General features: G+C 38.5%; 1 long non-coding RNA gene across 1 annotated transcript in view; it reads right to left on the bottom strand.

Annotated features, from left to right (window-relative positions):
• Nucleotides 1-3,984: 3,984 nt before the first annotated feature.
• Nucleotides 3,985-7,196, bottom strand: part of LOC110153752 (uncharacterized) — a 29,360-nt gene continuing 26,148 nt past the window's right edge. The window contains exon 3 of the long non-coding RNA XR_008632709.1: nt 3,985-4,009. This is a non-coding gene — a long non-coding RNA (uncharacterized LOC110153752). The remainder of the gene's footprint in view (nt 4,010-7,196) is intronic.

Below are 7,196 nucleotides of genomic sequence, written 5' to 3'. Positions count from 1 at the left end.
TTGCTTGCGCCCTATGTTGCCCTGTGCTATCGATACGCCTTCCTTACCTAAACTCACCCCTTCACTGGTGGTGCAGCACGGAGTCGCGCAGCCGGGGGCACCAAAGTGGAGATGAAGGCTGCACCGCTCGTCTCCTTGGTCTGCATGAATAATTCAAACGCACCAGCCCGGGAGCATCTTTCAACTCTCCCTCAAGCGTGAAAAGAGCGCCGCGCCTCCTCGCTCTCACCACCGGGGGCACACGAGACATAAAACCAGCCTGATCAGGATGGAGAGCATTTGACCACACAAACCGACATGCGGCTGTGGGCTTCTATATACTTACAGGTAAATCACTGAGGCATGCACTGTATCTCAGTTGTTATTAGTAAGATGACTGCAATTCTAATATGGCAGTCAGTTTGTAAATTTTGCTTCATTAGGTTTGTGTGATGCAAGTTTATGACCATTTGTGATTTGCTTTCATAAAGTTATTATTGTCTCAAACCATGAAAGTTAAAGAAAAATAGAATACTATAAAGATTGACTTTTCTAAGATGGCTTAGGGATGAGTCATGTTTTTGAGCCTTGAGTTTTCACTTTCTACATAGGCCTGTCTTTTGAAGTGTGACATATTACTAATGACACTATAGATGATAAATATTATATAAATTAATTGATGCTACTGACACAAAAATTATGAAGCAGGATTTTTTTTTATTTATCTAAATGTACCATATTATTTAAAACATGAGTTGTAAAAATAAATCATGCAATGAAAGAATTATGTTGTATCTATAATCATGGAGTCATGGAGACAAGAGGCTGGTGTAGGCTCAGCAGTGGAAGAAGTACTCAGTTCTGTTACTGAAGTAGTAATACAGATACAGGAGCAAAGAAAATACTCTACTTAAAAATAAATTTAAGTAAAAAGCATTAAAGTACTTCTTTATGTACTTTAACTTAAAATTATATTCTTAAAATGTACTTAAGGAGTAAAAATTAAAACTATATTGTGCAGATTTTCAGGTCTAATAAATCTTAAAATGTAATGATTTCAATAAAGATTTGTACTGATTTTTTTTTTTTTTCAACAAAAACTAAATCGATCATGTTTTAATTTGTATATTTTTGTTTGCTCAGACAATGAATGTGTTAAAAAATAAACCATTAGGCCTTTTCAGCAGATCTCAGACAATAATAAAAAAGTCCAGTTAAAAATGTACAAATATCTTCTCTCAAAAAGGGGGAAATAAAAGCAAAATGTATCAATTTTAAAATGTACTTATGTAAAGGACAGATACCTAAAATGTATACTTAAAAGTACATTGTGTAACTGTTCTGTTTGAAGAGTCTATCAAATAATTTTATCCATGGAGATGTTATTGCTTTGTCTGGAATGTTTCAAAGTATGGTATTAAATCTTTCTATTTTCATATCAAACCATTCTATCTTCATCTACAGATCAAATCTGTGGAGAGGCAACCCCACTTGCAGTCAGAATGCATGTTTTTCTGGGTATTTTTGAGCTATAGACCACCTGTAATCTAAGGGTAGAGCTGTTTAATGTCACACTGTGAGACATTCCAGGCAGAACAATGACGTATCCATAGAAACAAGCAGGTGACGGACCCCCCCAACCAAAGATTTATATGCACAGTGCACCTATAACAGCACTTTACTACTTTTACTTTGTTGCATTCCACCACTGCATAGGCTCTGCCAGCAAGTCACATGTCACACCCCCAAGTTTGAAAGGCTGGAATGGGCGGCTATGAGAAGGAAAACCCCCGACTGAAAACCACTGGTCCTCTGAGTCTCTGTAGGTCAGAAAAATAATCTCTTATGGAAACTGCAACAAGGACTACCCCTCAAGAGTCAGAGTTATTTATTCAACCTTCTACAGCGCAGATCTTATTATAGCACAGAAAAATAACACTTCTATATTATTGCAAAGAAATAGTAGTCATGATAAATACTGACCCACAAAAATATAGTTCCATCTATCAATAAGTCAATATAGTAATTATCATGAGAAGCCACGTCTACACTGAGAAATTTTATAATCTCAACTAAAGCTATCTGCTACTTCTGAAAGTCAACATGTCAGTGTAATTTATATGCTTCTAGTGAGTAACAGGTGAATTAACCAGAGTAACCAACGGGAGTGGGTAGGGAAAAGTGTCTACATACAGAATGTTTGTGCATATAGACAAGTGCATGTAAATTTTTTGCTTTGAATTTAATTAACGTATTGGGTCAAAAATAAAAATTAAATATCGCATTAATATTGTTATCGCAATACAATACATAGTTATCAAATATTGCATCTATTTCTCATATTGTGCAGTGCTAATCAGAAGTTGTGCTTTGAGTGCCCTGAAGGTGGAAAAGCACTATATAATAATGTGACCATTTACCATATACCTCATATGTAATATTCCATCTATACCTGCAGAAAATGTTAAAGGTAATGAATTCTATTTCATTTAAAAAGGCATCAAACTCCAACAAAACTCCAGAAGCAACAGTTGAGTAACACACGTACTGTTTGGAGGAGAAGCCCAGCAGCCGTGTGACAGGAGCATATAACAGTGACACACTAACACCATTAAAATGTGTCAGACGATATTAGGCACTGTGAGCATTCACAGCTCTTAGACACTGGGAGATGTCAGGATGAAACAACAAAAACGATGCACATGGACTTATTAGGCCTGTCACAATAACACATTTGGATTTGCCACATATTGTTACAGAAAATATGTTCAACCATAATATTGAAAGTACCTTATGCCACTGACGCAAAAGCCTCATTTCCTCTGGTTGGCTTTGGAGTAGATCAGTATGGACTGCAAATTTCTCCACGGTCTTAAGTGAACTGTACTGCCCCATTTGAGGGGGCTGAAGAGGACTTGGAGGGTACAAGCTCCTAGAGGGGGCCAGCGTGGTATAGCTCCCAGATCCCTTTAGTGAAGGTGTGGCTACAAGATGATTGGACATGAGCGAGCACAGGCTCAAGAAGGCCAAAAGAAGATATAAACACTACTCAACAAACGCATACTTGATCTTTTGATAGACCACCATATTTCCTGTTATGTCAACTTTAATGTCCAACATGCTTGGCAAAACACAGCTTGCGGACTAGCAACAGCTGTTTCCTGTTGATCAATGCACAGCACTCGCGTAAAGATCAAAAATCGGGTATTTCCAGTGCACAATACATCTAATATAAACCAAACCATCACATAAAGTGATGTTAAAATGTGGTGTCCAGGTGCAGTGAACTGAAATAAATGCAGATAAAGCTGACCATAAACCAGAAATAATAACCTCATCTCACAGCACCATAAAATTAGAATTACTAAGCGTCTTTTTTAGAATTGCTAATCAGCCTTATGAGTAAAAGAATAATTCATGTACGATTTAGATTTTATTCATCCAGAAAACACAAGTTATGTTTGGGCGACGTCAGTGCCTCACAGAGCCGAGCCCTGCCTTTGAACCTGGAGTTCCAAGAATTCCCCCTGCATTCGTAGCATTCAAATTTTTCTGCTCAATGAGTTTATAAGTGTTTTCACAACTTTCAGCGGACAAAGTTTTGCAATTATGATAACGCTAACAAGAACCAGCGTGCTAACACAGACGCAGATGGATACAGTTCCTTTAAGCAGGTATCGGCTCATAATTTTTGTCATACAAAAATGTAAATACTAGTGGAAACAGAAAGTACATATTGTTCCAGCTAACATTAGTTGATCATTATTGTGACAGGGCAAACAAATGACTATGGATAAACAGCTGCCATTCAATTGATATTGATTTGCAATATCAGCAAAACAAACATGGTACCAGGCATTTATCATCTACTCACAAAATTGTGCAATGGTTTGTAAAAAGTAATCACACTGTTTTATAACCTACTTCCTGGCAACTTGTAATGAAAAAGAAAATCCGTATAAATAATGCATGTTTACACCTCTGTACCACCAAAAAACCAAACAGCATCTTACCTGTAAAACGGTCAGATCTGAATCATCAGCGGTCACATGGAAAAGAAAAAAGAAACACACAGTTAGTTAGAGTCAATGATTAGATTATGAGTGTTCAGACATTTGAAATAAGTCATTGATCAGAGTGTAGTGGAGCAGATTTGACCTTTGAATGAAGTGAAAGTGTCTGTCAGCACTATCACACAGCCCTATCACAGCTCCACATCTGGTCACACAGCCTGGTACAGCTAACTCAGGGGTTCTGCTTCTGATTCACCGTCAGATTACAACCACAATGGCCTATTTAAAGACTCAGAAATAATCACAGGTAGAGCAAGGTGACAAAAATGAATATGCTGATTATATACTAATAATGCACTGAATATTTACTGCTAAAATATGCAAGTTGAAGTTTAAAGGGCCCATATTGTGCAATTTTCTGATGTCATCTCCCCATCAAAACATACCTGGGTTTGTGTTTTGTTTCATTCACACATGTTTAACACTGTCTAAATATGAAGGATGTATGAGTTCTTCTCTCAAACTGAAAACACATGTGTGAATGAAATAAAACAGATCTCTGAGTATATTTTTGATGAGGTAACAGCATTATAATATGGCTTACAGCTCACAAGAGTCAATTTTGCTTAAAGGTTGTATGGAGGATTTTTTTTTGTTTCAAGTTGTCAATGATAGCATTATAGAGGTGCAGTAGCCTTGTAATTATGATGACCAAAAAAAAGAGAATAAAAATTCATCAACTCTGGACGTGGTGGGGCCAGCTAAACATTTGCCAATAGATAACGACACTGCCTCGTTATCTGTTAGCTGACAGGCTGTCAATCAATCTCCCTACGTTTCTAGCGTAACTGACTTGCCTGCGCGCCGCCGGTACGTGGTTTACGTACGGCTGTCACGCAGTCCACAGACGCAAGACGCACAGACGCTGTTTACTCCACCAACGCAACAGTTCTTAGCGGCTTTTTTTGACCTATATCTTCCTTGCAGTTAGCACAAAGTTTGTTGCAATGGCAGACAAGAATCCAGGAGCAGTTAGCCGCAAAAGAAAGTCCGTTTTTGAGATTGCTGAAAGAAGAAGACAAGGGGAAAAGCAGCGAAGCCAAACTAAGGTGATTCTTATAGATTCATTCCAGCGATGGTGCGACTGAAGCAGACGCAGGGTCTAAAGACTGACGCACTGGTCGCCAAATTACTCCTGGACAGGTCACTTCTGCTTATTATGAAAACGTACTTTATTTCCAAGAGCTAGTCAAACGTTTTTCAGGACACGAAAGTGATATCCTATGTCTGAAAACATAATTTTCAAGGCAAAGAAAGAGTCCGCTTGCTGCTGCGTGTTGTAGCTAGTTCATTCGCACGGAATCTCCGCGCAACCTTCTCTGCACCCCTTTCCTGCTCCTGTCCCCGCTGCCCGATCCGCACTTCCCCCTGCTCCTCACTTCTCCGGGCACGGAATCTCCGCGCACCGCTCCCCTCTCCTCTCTCCTCTCCCTGCTCTGCTCTTCTCCCTGCTCCTCACTTCTTGTCCGCGAACGAAATGTCCGCACACCCGCTCCCCCCGCTCCTCACTTCTCCGCCTTGCCTAACCAACACTGTAGTTAGTTGTTTACAAGTCATGTGCAGCACACCGGCTGTAAACAAACCTGTTTCTGGTGTAAAGAGGAGGCGGGAGGAGGCGCAACATTTGAAAAAGGACAAACAGTCGCTGGATTTCTCGTTCCTTGGAAAATCCTCTATACAACCTTTAACATAGGACCTTCAACTGTCAGACTGTGATGGCTACTTGTTATCTTTGCCAGTGATAATGTTTCTTGTTGTCTCTTGTCTCCCCAGGATGCCAGTAACTTTCATGCTGGTCAAAAACTTTGTTGCAATTCTTTGAGGGTTGGGTTGGTTGTAACACGGACAAATGCAAAAGGAATACAAATTTACCCACAAAAGTGCAACATATGTTATATTAAAGGTCCTATATTACACAGCATTAACTCTTGTGAGCTTTAATGTGGTTACCTCATCAAAAGCACACCTGGAGCTATGTTTTGTTTCATTCGTACATGTCTGAGTAATCCTTTATTATTAGTCTGCCTGCATCTCCAAAACTCAAAATGCTCTGTTCTACCTTGTGATGTGGGAGTTTTCAAGTTAACAGCTACCTTTTACCTTTTGTTCAGTAGAGATCGGCAATTCCAGGTCTGTAATTATCCAAATGTGGTGAGTGGAGCACTTCCTGTATTACCACATGATATCACAAGAGTGTTATCTGTTTGTGACAAGAACTATTATGCAGGGTATGTTAAACATGTCTGAATGAAACAAAACACAACTCCAGGTATGGTTACAATGAGAAAATAGAGTAATATGAGCCTTTTAAAGTAAGACTATAGTAAAATATGTGTCAACTCTGCCACTGCAAGTTTCAAATGCTGATATGTGTTACAGATAATCCTACATGATGTTATCAGTCATTTGAATAAGTATGACTATAGCTTTTGGTTTTTGATGTTTACGTCCTGTTATTTTTAGACTTTGATCAAGTACCCACTTGTACCTTGTATTACTATTATTACCTGTCCCTCAGCTTGGACACTGTGTGGATTGGTGGCACTTTGCTCAGACCTTTATCTTGACTATCCCATTTCCTTATCGGGTAGTGTCTTTATTATATACACGAAACCGCAACAGACACTATATACACGGCACAGAATGTACTCGGCATTGTTTTGGTATTATGCAATGTTCTGAAGAGCAGCTGCTTTGACGTGTCAGTTCACATGTCCTCCTATAGGGGTAATAAAATATACATTGACTTTTAGAAGTGGTACACAGTGTAATGAGAAGGAGCAGGAGTAAGTCATTTGTGATGCCATAACATTTAATTAGGCTAAAGTTTAAAGTGCGGATGACAGGTTTTTATCCTTCTGCTGTACAATTTTAACTTAATTTGGTGGGATCATGCTTATTGTAAATATACATTTTAATTTAACACCAGTCAAGTTGCAGTTTAAGTAGAAAGGTTGAAAATGACAGGAAATAGAGAGATCTAAAACATATTGGACAGGGTGAATTCTATCAAATGTTAAGGTACAATTTACATGCAAGAAACAAATTTTTTCCTCATACAACATTATTTCAACAAAATAAAGGCGTTCTGTGTATTATTATTTGTCAAATTATAATTTCTGTGTATATTTGAGAGGTTTTGGC

The sequence above is a fragment of the Boleophthalmus pectinirostris genome, unplaced genomic scaffold (genome assembly GCF_026225935.1).
Source record: "Boleophthalmus pectinirostris isolate CB_2022bp ecotype Guang Dong unplaced genomic scaffold, ASM2622593v1 HiC_scaffold_21, whole genome shotgun sequence".
NCBI classification, from domain to species: Eukaryota; Metazoa; Chordata; class Actinopteri; order Gobiiformes; family Gobiidae; genus Boleophthalmus; species Boleophthalmus pectinirostris.
Note: the sequence above shows the minus strand (reverse complement) of the source record. Positions and strands in the feature narration are given on the sequence as shown.